Here is a 19,219-nt window from a genome sequence, read left to right on the forward strand (position 1 = left end):
AGCACCTGGTCAGGATGGAATATGTCACCAGAGCCCCTCCTCAATCCCACAGACCCTCCACTTCCCTCACTCCACTACTGGCGTGGACCTACCCTTGGTGCTTCCTCGCCAAAGGGCTTCAGAGCCTTGAGCCCACCCCTCCCCACACAGGAGCATGAAATCTGTCTCTGGCTGAGCTAAGCTGAACTCTGTCACTCTGCTGGAGAATTACACATCGCTCTACAGCTTTCTCTTTAACGCAGGGGATGAGAAAGCCTGGACTCACATTGCTAGAGCTGACAAAGCCATAGCTGGAAACAGCAGCCCTCCCCCCACCCCTTTCCCTGGCTGGCGTGGCAGAAGAACTTTAGGCCCAATTCCAGGCCTGTCAGATTGGCTGTCAGGTGCCTGCCTGCAGCAGGAAGGGGCTGACAATCCAGTCCAAACCCCTTCTGAGTTGTTCCCACACCTGGTTCTAGAGCATCTCGCCTGAACCAAGGTATAGATGAGCTGACAAGTCCTTTTCCCCTTCAGTTCAGCCAAATGGAGGTATTTTTCAAAAACATCTTTTACTAGGAAATTGAAGGAAAACAAACAGATCGTAAGTACACAGCAACAAGCAGATTCCTAAGCAGCACTTTAACCAGCACCTAACCAGAGCCCTATAGATGCCTGCTTCTCCCTTCTCTCCTCATGAAGCCTCTTTCTAGGCATCAGAAGACCTGGGGTGTCATTCCTCATTGCTGGCAGCCTGAGGAATCTGAAGCAAGTTCATAAACCTCTCAACCTCATCTGTAAAGTAGAGATGAAGATACCGCAGGGCCAGGACTGGACCCAGTTCTAATTCTAAAGCCTCCATTCTACACAGCCTTCCTGACCCTACACTTCCACCATTATGGTTGCTGGAGGCCCAAGTGAAACACTGTATGGGGAAGTGCTCTATGGACTGGGAAGGGCTATCAGGGATGCTGACGGGAGTCACTGGCCAGAACACCGGCTCTTTCCTTAAGGGTGAGGGGAATATGTATTGGGCATGTGAAGGATGGCATTCCAGGCTCCTGGTCTCATCAGGTTGTGACACTAGAATTTGCTTGCTGGATCTCTCTTCTCCCATCTCTCCTCCTCCTTCCTTCCAGCACCTCCTGCAACCTGGGCCGCCTCCCCCATCCCCTTCTTGGACAGCGGCTGGAGCCACCTGGGAAGCTTCAAGAATGGCTGATGGTTATCACAGCCAGGACAGGGCGAGCTGCTGCCCCTCTGATTCATCACAGAGCTGGAGTGGATCCAGAGAAGTGACCAAGAGGATCCAGGGCTGCTGCTACGAATTCAGACAGCTTCAATCGGGAAAGAGGCAGGCTGAGAGGAGCGGCTCAATCCCTCAAATCAGAAGGGTGTGAGGAAAGGGGACTTGAGACTTGCTCTCCAAAACAACAGGCAATAGTGTGGTGGGAAAAGCCTGAGACCTGAAGTTGCACAGCTTCCCCATCTGTCCCATCTCAAAGAACTCCTGTGAGAACTGAACCACAATGCAGGTCGGCATCCAGTGAATAGTTCCCTCTCCCATTCCCTTTACTTCTGACCTGGGACACACACACTCACCCTTTCCAAGGGGCAAGTAAGCACAGCCAGATGCTGCGTGACAACCCTCTACACACCCTGGCCCTCTCATCTCAGAATCTAGGATACACTCAATGTGGGTGTGATTCCTGGTCCCCAAGCTGCTCAGGTGCCCATTTCCAACCACAGCAGGCTTCAGTTTGATAGGGGGACCCCAGTATGGCAAGGGTAAAAGCTGGTTACTCCCCTCCACTGTGCCCTCAAGGGTCACAGCTCTGTACAGCTCACCCAGTGAAGCAGCCACTTGCTGGCAAGCAAGAGATTCTCAACCTTTAACCTATGTCCCCTGCCTTTGAGAGACAAACCCCTGCTTTGTTAAATCTGTCATTTCAAAATAAATCTTGTGACTAAAAACAAATCAACACAATAGTGATTTTAAAATAAGCATTTTTTTTTCTATTATTCTCATGTGATAAAATAAGCATTTCAAATTCTACACATCATTTGTCCACCAGCTATTCTGTTACTGCCCCCAAGGGGAGCTGGTGGTACAAGTTCTAGAGTCAGAAGTTCAAGGCTGGTCAGCTTGTTCAAGTCCAAGGTGCCGTGGCTCACGCCTGTAGTCCCAGCACTTTGGGAGGCCGAGGCAGGCAGATCACGAGATCAGGAGTTCAAGACCAACCTAGCCAACATGGTGAAACCTCGTCTCTATTAAAAATACAAAAAACTAGCCGGGCATGGTGGCACAGGCCTGTAATCCCAGCTGCTTGGGAGGTTGAGGCAGGAGAATCTCTTGAACTGGAGAAACAGAGGTTGCAGTGAGCTGAGATCGCACCAATGCACTCCAGCCTAGGCAACAGGGCAAGACTCAGCCTCAAAAAGAAAAAAAAAAAAAAAGTTCAAGGCTACAGTGAGCTATGATTGCACACTACACTTCAGCCTGGGTGACAGAGTGAGACTCTGTCTTTATAATTTTTTTTATTTTATTTTAATGTAGAGACAGGGTTTCACCACGTTGGCCAGGATGGTCTAACAGGTGTTGAGCCATCGTGCCCAGCCACACCTTACCACTTTTCTATAGAAATAAATACTGAACACCACTTTTAACTGCCAGTTGACTAATTTCAACTTAAGTAAACTAATAATTTAGTTATTGACTTGTAAGAGGCTTAATGTCAACTCTATTCTAAAAATTTTTACATTTTCTGTAAAGAAGTTAGCCACAACATCCCACCAACAGCACCAGTTACAAGAAAACATAGCTCAGAACATTCTCAAAAATAATTTTTTTTTTAAGTTGTGGAGTCAAATAACCCCAGCTCTACCACGGACTGGCTGTGAACCTTGGGCAAGTCATTAACTTGTTTCCTCAGTTATAAACTGGGAATGAAAAGAGTAGCCATCTCACAAAGCTATCATGAAGATACAGCATGTAAAACCCTTAGCACATTGCTGGTCACATAGCCAGGGCTCAGTCATTAGCTATTACTGCTTTCAACATCAGAGAATGTTCCTGCCCCCACTTCCAATCCTGAGAATCCTGAGCCAGTAGATGTTTAAGAGTAGGCTCCCCAAGACTTCAGTTGGGCAGAGAACACACTTTACAGAAAAAAAGGGCTGATGCTCCTTTGACAGACCTGTGCTTCCCGAGGTACAAGCCACATGGTGTCACACACACTACTGCTTACACATTCATACCCCTCATTAAACTGTGAACATCTTCAGGGTGGGATCTGGAACTTCTGTTTCATACTGAGGGTGGGAAGGATGCACTGAATGTCAAATGAACTGAGGCATGCATGTTAGGGGAGAAAACACAACCATCTACTGACCATCAGAGAAGTACAAGATAGACTGACTCTCTGATGAACGGCCACACAGGAGTGGGCTCCAGCCCTTTTCTAAAATGCTACAGGTCTATGACTGTTACTCTGGACTCTTCTCCATAATAAACAAGCCCAGGGAACAGATTAAACTATCTCTACCCACTACTATCCCTGAACTTCAAGGCCCCTTAATGCCCCTTTCAGGGCCCCAGAGAAGAGCCTCAGCATGGGTCCACAACCCACAGTCCCTGTGCAAGGCCTCCCTGGAGGGCCAGCCCACACGGCTTTGTTATAGAGGACATCCTGGACAGCTATCTGACCCACTGTCTTCTAGTCTCCTCATCTCCAAGTTCCTGAAGCCCTAGCCAAAGACAACAGTGTGGACTTGTTTTTTCGGGGCCCAAAGTAGAAGGCTTCTCAGCACCTGGGAGCAGCTGGAAGTTGGAACTCAGGACTCATCGCTGCTGGTCTCCCCATCCTGTGCCAAGTGCATCTGTAAACAAGCCTTCTCAGTGGCTCCCTGCAGCTGCTCCCCAAATGGGTCAAAAGAAGAGAAACAGGCTAGAATCAGGGCAGCCCATAGCTTGCAACTGAGAACTAAGCCAGGCAGGGCCTGGTCTGAAAGGTGGTCCCTGGATACAGCCAGGCCTGCACTGCTGGCCCTGTGCCCAAAGCCTTAGATGGGTTCATCATTGCCCACGACTGCTGCCCTATGCCAAGGTGTTGAGACCCCAAGAGCCATGAGGCCTGTGTCACACTGCTGTAGGTCCCACTGTTTTACAAGCTGGCGGGGAGAATGAGCTTGCTGGGGTGGAGATGCCTGGATGCTGGGCTGTTGTGCGTGATTCTGTTTGCTATAAAACAGCCAGACATTCCTAGGACCTGGAATCGCGCCGAGGCCATGGAGTTAGCCTTCCCAGCCATATATCTCCAGGCGGGGGACAGGCCTGAGACATCTGAGATAATAAAGACATGATTGTCTCAGCCCTGGGGCTTGTCTCCCCTTTGTCCCAGGGCCCAGCAGCCAGCAAAAAGTTTAAAGACATCCTCCCCCTTCTCCTGGGAAAATAAAAATGCACCAGATTCTATAGCCCCTGGGGTGAACTTCCCAAAAACCAGGCCTTGGCCCGGGATTCCTGCTCTCAGCACCCCAAAGCAGAAGGTAACTTGGAAGCACACAGTAGAGACATGAACAGCTAGAACGTAAAGACACTCACTACATGCCATTCTCGTGCACACATCTCTAATTCTCACCAGCCCTAGGACACAGCAATAATTTTAGGGATAAAGAAACTAAAGCTTAGAGTTAATAGATTTCTCCAAAGCCACAGCTATTAGATGGCACAAAGGGGTTTGAAACCTAGATTCGTTTTATCCCAAAACCTGTAACTTCTGTGGTAACCCGAAAACTGCTTTTAAAAAAAATGTTCCTTCTTGGCCGGGCGTGGTGGCTCACGCCTGTAATCCCAGCACTTTGGGAGGACAAGGTGGGCAGATCACAAGGTCAGGAGTTCAAGACCAGTCTGGCCAACATAGTGAAACCCCGTCTCTACTAAAAACACAAAAAATCAGCTGGGTGTGGTGGTATGCACCTGTAATCCCAGTTACTCAGGAGGATGAGACAGGAGAATCGCGTGAACCTGGGAGGCAGAGGCTGCAGTGAGCTGAGATCGTGTCATTGCACTCCAGCCCAAGCGACAGTGCAACACTCCGTCTCAAAAAAAAAAAGAAGAAAGTTCCTTCTTCCAATTTCTCAACCCCAGAAAGGGCAGGAGGACTCCCTTTAACACATGAAGGGAAAAATTCATATGATGGAAGCAAAACCCAGATTCCTTAATCTGGAACCCAAAGCAGCCGCTGCCAGGCCAGTTTCCATAAGTCACTTCTACCTCAATCTGAGCAACAGCCTGTCCCAAGGGTATGTGGCTTCATGGAGGGAAAACAGGGACCTGAGAGGTGCTAAGGATGAAATCCCTACATACTTCCGAGGATGACTCTTACCCACTTTATGAATGAGTAGAAGGCCAGTTCTAGCCTTCTTAACCACAGAAAAGGGAGAAGAGGCATCACCCACACAAAAGTAAGGTGTTTGAGTAGAGGGAACACTGGATTCAGAACCGAAAGACTCCAGTTCAATCTGTAAAATCTTGTAGAAACTCAACTCTAAGCCAGTTTTCTCATTTGTAAAGTAAACACCTGTTTTACTTGCCTCACAGTCTTTTATGAAGATGAACATGAAAGCATTTTCTCAGCAGCCTTATAAATAGAATGTATTACGACCCGTGCAAGCTTTTTCCCTGTTGCCTTCTTTTGCATTCCTGACTTCCCTCTTTTCTCCCTTTCTTCTGTTCATACAACTGAACTATGTGCTCAACAGCATGCTAGACAGGGAGGCTCAACCACAGGTTAAGAGAGTAGAGACGTTAAGAAAATCAGACAGTGTGAGACCAGAGCCACTTGGTTCCCAATGAACAAGAACCAGACCTGCTGAGGCCCAGGAACTGACCTCAGTCATATACTTCTGTCTAAGTTTCAGGCCTGCCCACGACCCTCTCAGCCTGGTTGCAGGGCCTCGGCACTAGAGGTTTATTGTCTTCCTAAGTCAGACATTCATTGCTGGGCCACATGATCTTTTTCAAGGCTACTTCCAGCCCACCAATTTGCCCCTAACTCATCTGCTTTTTCTATCCTCAATTCACTGGCCTCTACAAACCAGGCAGCCTCACCTCCATTAGAAACACAACTGCCCTCCTTGGCAGCAAAAGGGGACTGAGAGAAACCAAGAGCAGGAAGTCCTCCTAAATAGCCCAGGGAAAAGGTGAACCTTCCACTGACTTACCCATTCTGGCGACATAGACTCAGAACTCTGTAAGAAGGGAGAGGTCATCTGGTATAACAGTCCCAATGGTTGCCCTCAAAAGTTCTCTGCTTGTACCTATTTCAAACAACCTAAACAGCCCTAAAATCGACCAATTTTCTCCAAGCACCATCCCACACACAGACATTTCACTATTCCCTGACAGTCTAAGTTTAATTCTGCTTGTAGGGATGGAACGTATCTGTCTAAAACAGAGGATGTCTTGGTCTGCAAGTTCCCCAACAACAGAATCTACACCAAGGCTTGACTCACGACCCAATTTAAAATAAAATAAAAATAAATAAAACAAACAAGGAGAATGAAGACTGATACTTGGCTGAAGGTTAACTGAAAGGTAATTTCATGACCATTAAGCACACTGGGGTCTAGGGAATTGGCAGCAATTATTTTAAGAAATGAGAAGCAAGATCATCAGCTTTGGACCGCAGTAATGTTTCTGTATCTGCACAGGCCACAGGTATGGGGTGATGACATTCTGTGGGCAGTGAGCTCTTTTCCCAGCAATGTGGGAGCCTGTACTCTCCTCTCACGGACAATTAGAAAGAAGCTTAAGAAACCTTGCTAAGTTCCAGGTGCAGAACCAGCGACTCTTTTCTTGCTGTTTCTCTGCCATCTAGTGGCTGCTCTGGATCATTACAGGCCCACCTCATGGTCATTTTCCTTGGTCCTTCCAGTAACTTCCTAAATGATGATACCACTTAGACAGCTAGGTATACGGGTGGGTGCTTTACCTATATTATTGCTAGTCTTCACAACAGTGCAAGGTACGTTATTAATTCCATTTTTCAAACGAGAAAGCCAAGGCTTATAGAAGTCACTTGTCCGGGGTTACAGAGGCTCAGTAGAAAATGTGACACCGAGGTCATCCTCATGCTGTTGTATCACTCCTCCTGAAGGAACAGAAGGCCCCAAAACTAAATATAATTTCAATTCTTCCAGAAATCCCTACATGCTCCAAGCTCCTCATGGCTAGCTACGATCTTGGTCAAGCAGATGGCACCACTGCCTCCTCTAGCCCCACAATGGGACACTACACTGGGAACTGGGCAAATCACCCCACACCATTTGCTTCATCTGAAAACTGAGAGACCACGTAAAAATGTGTACACCATGTTCATTGTAACCTAAGGTGGAAATAACTCACGTGTCCATCATTTGATGGAATGAATAAGCCAAATGTGGTGTCTCCATACAATGGAATACTATTCAGCCATAAAAAGGAATGAAGCAATGACACATGCTACCATACGGATGAACCTTGAAACATGCTAAGTGAAACAAGTTGGCTAAAAAAGACTACATATTATAATTATACGAACTATCCATAATGGGCAAATCTACAGTGACAGGAAGTGGTTCAGCAGTTGTTTAGGGCTGGGCAGATGGGACAGAAAGTTTCAGGGGATGATAGCTAAAGAAAGGGTACAGAGTTTTTGAAGGAAAGAGAAAGTTCTAAAATTTGTCAGGTGACAGTTGCACAACTTTGTGAATAAACTAAAAACCACTGACTTGTACACTTTAAATAAGTGAATTGTATGGTACAGGAATTATAGCTCAATAAAGCTGTTATACTCACCCCACCCTGCCAAAATTGAGAGGGCTGGTCTAAGTAACCTCTAAAAGTCCTTCCCACGGTCTTTTTAAAGCTGACTCACCTATCATTATCATTCCCATCGCTGATAACTTGGCCTGAACCAAGTTCAACTAACTTGAACCAAGTAAGACTATAATATCCTCAAAGCAATTAAAATCAGAGAATAAACAAACATAATCTGAATCTTCTAGCTCTTTAAAATACTTACGGTTCTATGATATATACAAAACCTAGATTTTGAGAAGGAGTTTTATTTCCTTATAGTCTTTTAAGACTTTCAAGGATCTCGTTTTTTAAATCCCAGAAGTGTAAGTAATCAGACCTGATGGGACTGTGGAGTCCCCTACTTTTTCTCTACAGCACTTAACACCATCTCTGACATACACATTTTAATCATCTGTCTGCCTCCCCCTACGAGAATGTAAGTCCCACCAGTGTAAGAATTTTGTCTTGGTCATCCTGCTGCATCATGAGAGTTACTGATGTGGTTTGCCTGTGTCCCCACCCAAATCTCATCTTGAATTATAACTCCCATAATCCCCATGTCCCTACGTGTCATGGGAGGGACTTGGAGGGAGGTAACTGAATCACGAGGGTGGTTACCTCCATGCTGTTCTTGTGATGAGTTCTCACAAGATCTGATGGTTTTATAAGGGGCTTCCCCCACCCCACCCCCAACTTTGCTCTCCACTTCTCTCTCCTGCCGCCACGTGAAGGAGGACGTGTTTGCTTCCCCTTCCGCCATGACTGTAAGTTTCCCGAGGCCTCCCCAGCCATGCTGAACTGTGAATCAATTAAACCTCTTTTCCTTTATAAATTACCCAGTCTTTGGTATGTCTTTATAAGGAGCGTTGATAACACACTAATACAGGTACTAAGCAGATGTTTGTTAAATAAACGAATTTATGGACAAATGAATGAACTGCATTGCTAGTGTTATGTAGGGAAAGGTACAATTTCTTTAGATCTATACCAGGTATACCACTAAGGCATACCAAAGAAAAATGTTGCTTGTTAAGAAATATGGCTGTAAATCACTGTAGACAGTGACTGAATGTGGCAAAATAAGTCTACTGACAGACAATTAGATGTGTTCCCAAAGTCACTTCTAGTCACCCTCAATCAGACAAATCACACTTTGTTTCTTCCTTTTATTACTATTATTCCCAGAGGTGCATCAGACCCCATCACTGACCCCATGGGGAAGCACCATTAGCTCCTCCAAGAGCTCTATGAGCTAAAAAGGCACTGGTTACAACTCTCAACCCCAAGGTCATGATTCATAGATCACTGGTTACTACATGGTAACAATTCCTTAGAACCTCTATCAGAAGAGAGCAGGATCAGGCTGGCATAAAAGAACACTGGCCTAAAAACAGAGGCCTGGAGTTCAGTCACCAAACAGCTGTGCAACTCTGAGCAAATTGTTTTCCTTCCCAGCGACCATACCCTTATTTTAAAATGTAATTAATTACCACCCTTGGCTACCCACCTCACAGACTGTGGGGATAAACTGAAAGAATGTGACACACTGTGCAAATGTAAAATCTTGGTCATTATTTTCGGGGAGGAAACACAGGTCTCACCACATTTCAGCACTAGCTGGGGTCTTATCCAGAAAGAAAATACTGCTGGGATTGCTTGACAGGTTTTTTGAACTGCATTCCTACCCATCTGAACTATTCAACACAGACTACACGAAATGCTCAATTCAAACATATGTGCAACGTGGGCTAGCTCTGTAAATCTCAAGATCTCTAAGCAGCAAGCTTCCCTCAAGATAATCATACAACAGCTAACAAAAATAACCAAACACTGTACTAAGCAATTTACGCACATGAACTTGTCTAATCCTCACGAAACCCCGTGAGGTGGTATTGCTACTATCCTCACAAGAAAAACATCCAAGTTAAATATCTTGCCCAGTATCACACAGTCAGTAAACAGTGAACCCAAGATTCAAAACCAGGCAGTCTGGCTCTAGAGTCTATGTTTTTAATACTCCTCTATACTGCCTCCTACAAAACAGACAAGATATAGACAAGCATTCCTGAAATGAATAAATGCCTAAACAAAAGTAAATCACAGTGACAAATTACCATTTTGTACCCACTAACATTATAAAATTGGCTGTTCTTCTATGAGAACTCCCTATCATACAAAGCTTTGTCTATCCTTTTGCCTGAGTGCTTATTGGAGGAGAGTACCTTATCCCTAAATCCTAATGACAATTCTGCAAAAAGTAAGCAGGCATAATTGGCTTGATTTTACAGATGTGTAAATCAAGACTCAAAAACTAAAGCAGTTTGCCCAAACACAGCTAGTCATTAACAGAGCCAGATTCAAAGTTAGGTCCTTCTACTCCAAAATATATGTGCTTTTTCTACTATTTAATACTGTTTTTCTCTTTAAAATCAAAAGGTTCTATATAGAACTGACACTAGAATGACTCCTGAAACAAGAACAGGAAATATGCTATTTTACATAAACTGTAATGAAGAATGCCAGGATACTTACAAGAAGGGAGACAGTTAAGTGTGTATAAAGGGAGCTAGTTTTACCACTGAGTTATATTTATGCTTGGATCCTACTGGTACTCCCAAAAGGAAGTGATCCATAAGGTAGAAAAATATGCTGTCTGTGGCTGTTTAAGAAGCCGTATTTGGCCAGGCCCAGTGGCTCACGCCTGTAATCCCAGCACTTTGTGAGGTCGAGGCAGGAGGATCACCTGAGGTCGGGAGTTCGAGATCAGCCTGACCAACATGGAGAAACCCCATCTCTATTAAAAATACCAAGAAATTAGCTGGGCGTGGTGGCACATGCCTGTAATCCCAGCTACTCAGGAGGCTGAGGCAGGAGAGCTGCTTGAACCCGGGAGGTGGAGGTTGCGGTGAGCCGAGATCATGCCATTACACTCCAGCCTGGGCAACAAGAGCATAACTTCATCTCAAAAAAAAAAAAAAAAAGCAGCAGCAGCCATATTTATCCTATAAACAAAAACCAACTCTTTAAAACACTACAGACTGAACCAAACTTAGAAACTCTCAACTATATCAGTAAAAATCTAGACTAATCAAAGATGATCCCTATATGGATAATAATCACAAATTTTTTTTTTTTTTTTTTGAGATGGAGTCTCGCTCTGTCGCCCAGGCAGGAGTGCAGTGGCCGGATCTCAGCTCACTGCAAGCTCCGACTCCCGGGTTTACACCATTCTCCTGCCTCAGCTTCCCGAGTAGCTGGGACTACAGGCACCTGCCACCTCGCCCAGCTGGTTTTTGTATTTTTTAATAGAGACGGGGTTTCACTGTGTTAGCCAGGATGGTCTCCATCTCCTGACCTCGTGATCCGCCCATCTCGGCCTCCCAAAGTGCTGGGATTACAGGCTTGAGCCACCGCGCCCGGCCATAATCACAAAATTCTTACAGACTCACTAGTCTACTTGTATATTTAGTATACAGGTTTTATAGATTTTTGTTAACTACCTGCTAGCAAAAAATCCTGAAACATAAGAGGCTACAGAAACGATCCTGCACTGGTGGTGTTCAAATCCCTTGGCAATACCTTAGAGGTTACTAGGGCTGCACAAAGTTTATCTCTGTGACAAGGAGGCAGTGGGAACAGCAAAACTGCTGGGCCTGCCTTGACTACAGCAACTCTGTTTCATACACCTTTTCTGTTTCTATAGTGGGGCTCTATATAAGCTTTTGTTTAGGAAAAAGAAGACACAAACCAAAAAGACTACTGAAAAAAAGACACAAATCAAAAAGGAACAGAAACTCATTTTATTGAGATGAGGAAACCGAGGCCCAAAAAGGTATAGCAACTCGCCCAAGGAAACTCTGATGCCTCAACTAGAACCTGGGTCTTCAACTCCCAAATGAGAGCTCTTTCCAACAGTGTTATTACTACCATGGGAGAAATGAAAATATAATATCAAACACCATATAATGCAAGCTAGGAGCAAAAACGGGACTTGATTCATCATGCTGTATGTACCAGGGTTCACAGAGTTTTCTAGCAGCAGAGGAGATAATCACAAACTCAGCACCCTCCAGTAAAGTCATTCTTACACGAAGCCAGTGAAGAATTCACAGGTGCCCGCCCACCCTTCACAAGCTGCCAAGGGATGGACCTAACTGCTTAACACCAATAATTCCAATACAACTGTGAAATCCTCAAGTTATGGAGAAAAAGGAGCATTTCTTTAAGAGCTTCAGAATCAAGACAAAAAATTCCTCTCCCATCAGACTAATGCAAACCTTACAAAGGAGGGATAAGAAGTTGGCACTGGGGCCCCATAGTGGGTCTGGAACTCTATACACGTTTCCAGCCCTATCAGAGTTGGTCAGAGGTGAAATTAAAAGCCTTACCCTACTCCTGGCAATGAGTATGAGAAGGAAGCCCCTCACTGATACAGCAGCCTCAGACCCAGAAGTCAACAGCGTTTTCTGGTTCTGATTTGATGTGAGCCAAAATGATGACAGTGATGATGACAGCTGCTATCTATCCCATTCACAGATGAGTACCTTCTACTTGCCAGGCACTGTGCTAAGAGCCTCACATATAGCGATTCATGTAGTTCTCACCACTCTTGGGCAAAGTACAGCTATTTCCATTCACAGAGAATGCAACCCTCAGAGCATTTAAGTTACTTGCCTGAAGACATAGATCAAGTTAGTGGCAGAGCCAAACTCAAATCCAAAGGCAATGCATGTACTTTGCACAACACCAACAATGCCAAGTTGTTTCGTCTCAGTTTTTGCCATTTGACAAATGACATCACCCATCCCTGCCTCTTTTACAGAGTTGTACTGAGGTCAAGTGAAATCACTAACACAAACATGATTTGAAGTTTAGGAGTTTACTACTTAAACTCAAAAACTGCACGAGGATCCCTGATCATTTGCGAAGATGTAGCCAGAGCCCCAGTCATCTCCCTATGCTTGGGTCAAGCGAATGCAAGAAGAGAGCCAGGTTGCAGAGCTGGCTCCTAGCCCTCCTCAGACCTTGGGTATTCACTAAAGTGCAACTTTCTCACCAAACAAACCCCGCTCTTCCCAACTCACAGGCCTACTATAATTAAAAACAACAACAGCAACAACAAAAAAAAAACATCAACTGAGCAGACTCTAGAGACAGACTACTTAAATTCAAATCCCAGCTCCCTCACTTACTAGCTCTGAATTCTTGGACAAGTTTCGTATCATAACATGCCTCAGTTTCCACATATGAAAAAACGGGGGATTGTTGAGAAGGACTGAGTTAATTCACACAAGGGCTTGAATGAGAGTCATATACAGAATAAACACTCAAATTTTAAAAAGGACCAAATGACACAATGGGCAAAGGCACCTTACAATCCTCTAAAGTTACACCTTTAGATCCTCTAAAGGAAGATATCATTCTCTCATGCTACAACCAATCCTAAAGTCACCTCCCCCAAAAAGTTCCTACCCAACAAATCTACCCTTACAGATGAAGCCTTTTATGCTGCTTTGCTTGCCCTGTGCACTATATGATGCTTGAACTACAATTTCCAGCTTTGTAATTAGTCACATACATTTTATTTCCACATAAGATATGTAATGAATAAGCACACAGGTTCCAAAATCAGACAGATACGATTTCCAACTCTGGCTGCAGACACCAAGCGATGATGATGTCTCAGAGTCCTACTCCATAAAAAGAAGATACCTGTACTATCAACCTCAGAGCTGTTGTGAGTACCAAGTGTGATAACACCATGTGCTTAACACAGTGCAAAGCACACAGTAAGAGTTCAATTAACAAAGCTGTTATTTCGCCAGAGTATGTCCCTATTTCTTTTGTGATCCTTAGCAGTTAGGGCAGAGCCCTCCTGGATGTGAGTAATATTCCTTCCTTAATGCACTAATTTACTTACGGGGGCCTTGAGGCTACCGTTCTTCCTACTGCACCTGTCCCTATGCGGTGGCGAAGCAGAGTCCCCAGCCACTCTGCAAACATGCCTGGGCCCTCCTTTGTTCACATTCCCTCCACTCAGAAATCCACACCTGGCCGGACAGGGTGGCTCATGTAATCCAGCACTTTGGGAGGCCGAGGTGGGTGGATCAGCTCAGGAGTTTGAGACCAGCCTGGGTAACATGGCAAAACCCCATCTCTACAAAAAACACAAAAAGTAGCCAGGCATGGCGTCACACACCTGTAGTACCTTCTACTTGGGAGGCTGAGGTGGGAGGATCGTTTGAGCTAGGAGGCCAAGGATGCAGTGACCCAAGACCACAACGCTGCACTCAGCCTGGGTGACAAGAGTGAGAGCCTGTCTCCAAAAAATAAATAAGTTGTAATGACCTATAGCCCAGAAATACTCTAAAATTCATGTTTGACATAAATCCTCAAGAAATCATCTCATGTCATGGGTTTCAAACCAATAGCGCATTAGTCTGATGGGCTTTAAAGAAGTGATGCCTCCAAAAAATAATTTTTTATGAAAACTTAAATGGTGCTCAGATCCTATTTCAAAACAATATAGCCCTAAGCACTGTTTTCCTTTTTTAAAAATAAGCTTCTTAGGTAACGTAACACAGAACCCTTTTAACTTTTGAAAGTTTCAAAAAGGTTCTATCACCAAGGTGTGCACTGGTCCCTAAACATAGCTAATCAAAGTTCTATTTGGGAATCTTTTAGAAATTAGATTGATTCTCAAGTCCCATCACAAACTTATAGATTCAGAATCTCGGGAGCATTTTTTTTTTTTTTTTTTTTTGAGATGGAGTCTCGCTCTGTCGCCCAGGCTGGAGTGCAGTGGCCGGATCTCAGCTCACTGCAAGCTCCGCCTCCCGGGTTCACGCCATTCTCCTGCCTCAGCCTCCGGAGTAGCTGGGACTACAGGGGCCCGCCACCGCGCCCGGCTAGTTTTTTGTATTTTTTTTTAGTAGAGACGGGGTTTCACCGTGTTAGCCAGGATGGTCTCGATCTCCTGACCTCGTGATCCGCCCGTCTCGGCCTCCCAAAGTGCTGGGATTACAGGCTTGAGCCACCGCGCCCGGCCGGGAGCATTTTTTTTAAGCCTTCCCATCTAATTGTTGACCAACCAGGAACCGGAACTGCATTTGAGACCTCAACGATACGTATGCAATTTTACAGATAAAGGCCAGAAACGTGGAAGCTACCTGCCAAAGGGCACGTTGTTAGGAGCAATAACGCAAACTTCATTAAAATAAAAAGATGTTTGTTCAAAATGTAGGCGCCTAGTCTCTACCCCTAAAGATTGAGAGTAGGCCGGGCGCGGTGGCTCAAGCCTGTAATCCCAGCACTTTGGGAGGCCGAGACGGGTGGATCACGAGGTCAGGAGATCGAGACCATCCTGGCTAACACGGTGAAACCCCGTCTCTACTAAAAAAATACAAAAAACCAGCCGGGCGAGGTGGTGGGCGCCTGTAGTCCCAGCTACTCGGGAGGCTGAGGCAGGAGAATGGCGTAAACCCGGGAGGCGGAGCTTGCAGTGAGCTGATATCCGGCCACTGCACTCCAGCCTGGGCGGCAGAGCAAGACTCCGTCTCAAAAAAAAAAAAAAAAAAAAGATTGAGAGTAAATCCTACAGGGTCCAGGAATCCTGATGACTTGAGACAAGTGGCCCACAGTTCACACCAAGAAAAGTACTGCTCTGTGGGATACATTGGAGCAAACATAACGGTTATGATACTATGCTCTATTTTAATAGCGTTAAGAAAATGCTATGCTTACCTTTGCCTTGAAAATCTGTCACTTCTTTTTTTTTTTTTTTAAGACGGAGTCTCGCTCTGTCACCCAGGCTGGAGTGCAGTGGCCGGATCTCAGCTCACTGCAAGCTCCGCCTCCCGGGTTTACACCATTCTCCTGCCTCAGCCTCCCGAGTAGCTGGGACTACAGGCACCTGCCACCTCGCCCGGCTAGTTTTTATATTTTTTAGTAGAGACGGGGTTTCACCGTGTTAGCCAGGATGGTCTCCATCTCCTGGCCTTGTGATCCGCCCATCTCGGCCTCCCAAAGTGCTGGGATTACAGGCTTGAGCCACCGCGCCCGGCCGAAAATCTGTCACTTCTACTTCAGAGAAGGAATGCATGGTGAACCCAAAATCCATCAAGCATTTATTTGCTTTTGGGGAAATCACCTATGAGACTATGACACTGCATTAAAATCAGGGCTTTCCTCCCATCTTGACCCCACTAATCAGCAATGTGCTTTTAAACCTCCCACTGTACTCCTTTATTAGATATACTTCACATTTTTCTACAGCGAAGGGCTTTAATGACCCACTGGAGATGCTTCTAAGAGGTAAGTGTCTAACTTCACAGAAGTGTAACTGTTCTGTCACAAGTTAGTTCTAATGCACAAATTACCTGATGGCAGCAAAACAAGACGTATACAGAGATTCTAAGAGAAACTAGGTAGAGCCGCAAGAAGACAGAACTCGACTTTGACAGAGGGTCTTAAGAATACACATTTCAGGGCAGGCACGGTGGCTCACACCTGTAATCCCAGCACTTCGGGAGGCTGAGGTGGGTGGATCACTTGAGGTCAGGAGTTCGAGACCAGCCTGGCCAACATGGTGAAACCCCATCTCTACTAAAAATACAAAAATTAGCCAGGCATGATGGCTCATGCCTGTAGTCCCAGCTACTTGGGAGGCTGAGGCATGAGAACTGCCTGAAATCAGGAGGCAGAGATTGCAGTCCTGGGCAACAGAGTAAGACCCAGTCTCAAAAAAAAAAAGAATACAGATTTAAGAGGTAAACTGGACCTAACACAGCACTGTAAGTACCACAAAAGGAAAGGCCAGGAATGCAGGTTTCACACCCAGCTCTGCTACCATACAGCTGTGTAGTGACAAGCAAAAGTCATTTAAATGTCCTCACCTTTCCTCACCATGCGCAAGATGCAGGGATTTAAACTAGCTAGTCTCAATTCTGTGGTTGTGACATATGAACTATGAACTAAAAAGGATTACAAAATTGTTCCCCATCCAGTTCTCCATCTTAGCCTATTTTAAATCCCACTATCTAAATAAATACAATGTAGAATAACAATCATGTCAATACAACATTGTGTATGAACTGTCCAAATTGTGCACTGCACAAATAGATCTGTGTATTTACTCTAACAGTTCTAGCAGGTGGCAACCAAATGCCTTGTTCTTCGAAAAATAAAATCACTAAATTATTACATGTCGTTCACAAAGTGTCTTTGGAAGGGCCTTTTCAAATCTGCACAAAGGTTGTGTGTGGCCTAGACAGTGGCCCAGATCCCATCGGGGTTCCAACTGACCACCCACACCACAACACAGGCACACAGAATACAGTGAGTGGATGGAGCACCATGTAGGCCATTGAGACCAAAGTCCTTACCTCTGCCTGCTTACATCTCTGCACTGCTTGAGACTGTCATTCTCCAATGTCTCCAGTGCCAGGGAAGGGAACAGGTTTTTGATAAATAATGACGAATGTGTCATGGATATGCACAGATAAAACTTCTACATTACTCTCTTGAGAGCAATGCAAAGTGGAAAGAGATAACATAGTTATTCAAGAGAAAGCAGCTACCAAAATTGTAAGGGAAAGAAAATTCCAAGTAGAAGTCAGGAGACTTCTATTTTACTCTCTGTATATCCTCAGTGCCTTAATTGCTTTAAAAAACCCATTTCTTGAATTTACTACTTGACTATAAGAATGAACGAATAGGCCGGGCGCAGTGGCTCATGCCTATAATCCCAGCACTTTGGGAGGCTGAGGAGAGCAGATCAGGAGGTCAGGAGTTTTGAGACCTGGCTTGAAACCCAGTCTCTATTAAAAATACAAAAAATTAGCCAGGGCGTGGTGGTGGGCACCTGTAGTCCCAGCTACTTGGGAGGCTGAGGCAGGAGAATGGCGTGAACCCGGGAGGCATAGCTTGAACTGGCGTGAACAGTGAACTGAGATGGCGCCACTGCACTCCAGCCCGGGCGACAAAGCAAGACTCTTGTCTACAAAAAAAAAAAAATTTTTAATTAAAAAAAAAATAAACAAACAGCACTGACTTGGGATTGGCTATATGCCATCTCTGGACAATGGAATACGAGAAAGTGTAAATGCGCTTTCCCTTGACCCTCTTTGGCCCACCACAAGCAAGCCCACACTCAAGCAGCCACTGCTCTCTGGAACTAGGCTCCAGAATGACAAACACGAAGCCCACCTGAGCCCAATCTGAAGGCTAGAGACAAGTTCGGCTGACCCTTGAATGAGAAAAATAAATGCTGTTTTAATAAGCTACTGTTGGCATGGTTAAATGCAACATTATTCTAGCAAGTGAATAAAATAAGGAATTTTTTTTTTTTTTTTAAGGTGGAGGCACTTAGAAAAAAGACTTGAAGTAGTAATTAAACGTATTCATTCTGGTCGGGCATGGAGACTCACGCCTGTAATCCCAGGACTTTGGGAGGCCGGCAGGCAGATCACAAGGCCAGGAGATCGAGACCATCGTGGCTAAGATGATGAAACCCCGTCTCTACTGAAAATACAAAAAATTAGCCAGGCATGGTGTCACGCACTTGTAGTCCCAGCTACTCGAGAGGCTGAGGCAGGAGAATGGCATGAACCCAGGGGGCGGAGCTTGCAGTGAGCCGAGATCACGCCACTGCACTCCAGCCTGGGCGACAGAGCGAGACTCCGTCTCGCTTAAAAAATAAAAATAGGCCGGGCGCGGTGGCTCAAGCCTGTAATCCCAGCACTTTGGGAGGCCGAGACGGGCGGATCACGAGGTCAGGAGATCGAGACCATCCTGGCTAACACGGTGAAACCCCGTCTCTACTAAAAATACAAAAAAAAACTAGCCGGGCGAGGTGGCGGGTGCCTGTAGTCCCAGCTACTCGGGAGGCTGAGGCAGGAGAATGGCGTAAACCCGGGAGGCGGAGCTTGCAGTGAGCTGAGATCTGGCCACTGCACTCCAGCCTGGGCGACAGAGCGAGACTCCGTCTCAACAATCAATCAATCAATCAATCAATCAATAAAAATAAAAATAAAGTGTTCCAGCAGCCCTGGAAAGAAAACATGATTGGGTCATGTAATTAAATCTCCATGCTCTGAACTTGGGTAGATACAGAGTAAGACTTACAGAAAACAAGTGTGACATAAAGCCACTTCCCTCCAATAATCATTCAGAGATGCCCTAACCATCAGCCCTTACTGAAAGATAATGGAGTTGCTACTTCCTGGTGAAATGTTGTCCCTTCCCCCCGCAGTTATATAACAAATTTCTAAATCTGTACCCAGCAGGGACTAAGTTTCAATCCTTCTTGAGCAGGGCCCTTGTACTCTGAGTTTCTTAGCACCCAGCACCAAAATAACCACTAATTAACCTCACAAATGGAAAAAGGAAAATAGTCCAAAC

The sequence above is a fragment of the Trachypithecus francoisi genome, unplaced genomic scaffold (genome assembly GCF_009764315.1).
Source record: "Trachypithecus francoisi isolate TF-2019V2 unplaced genomic scaffold, Tfra_2.0 Lachesis_group12, whole genome shotgun sequence".
NCBI lineage: Eukaryota > Metazoa > Chordata > Mammalia > Primates > Cercopithecidae > Trachypithecus > Trachypithecus francoisi.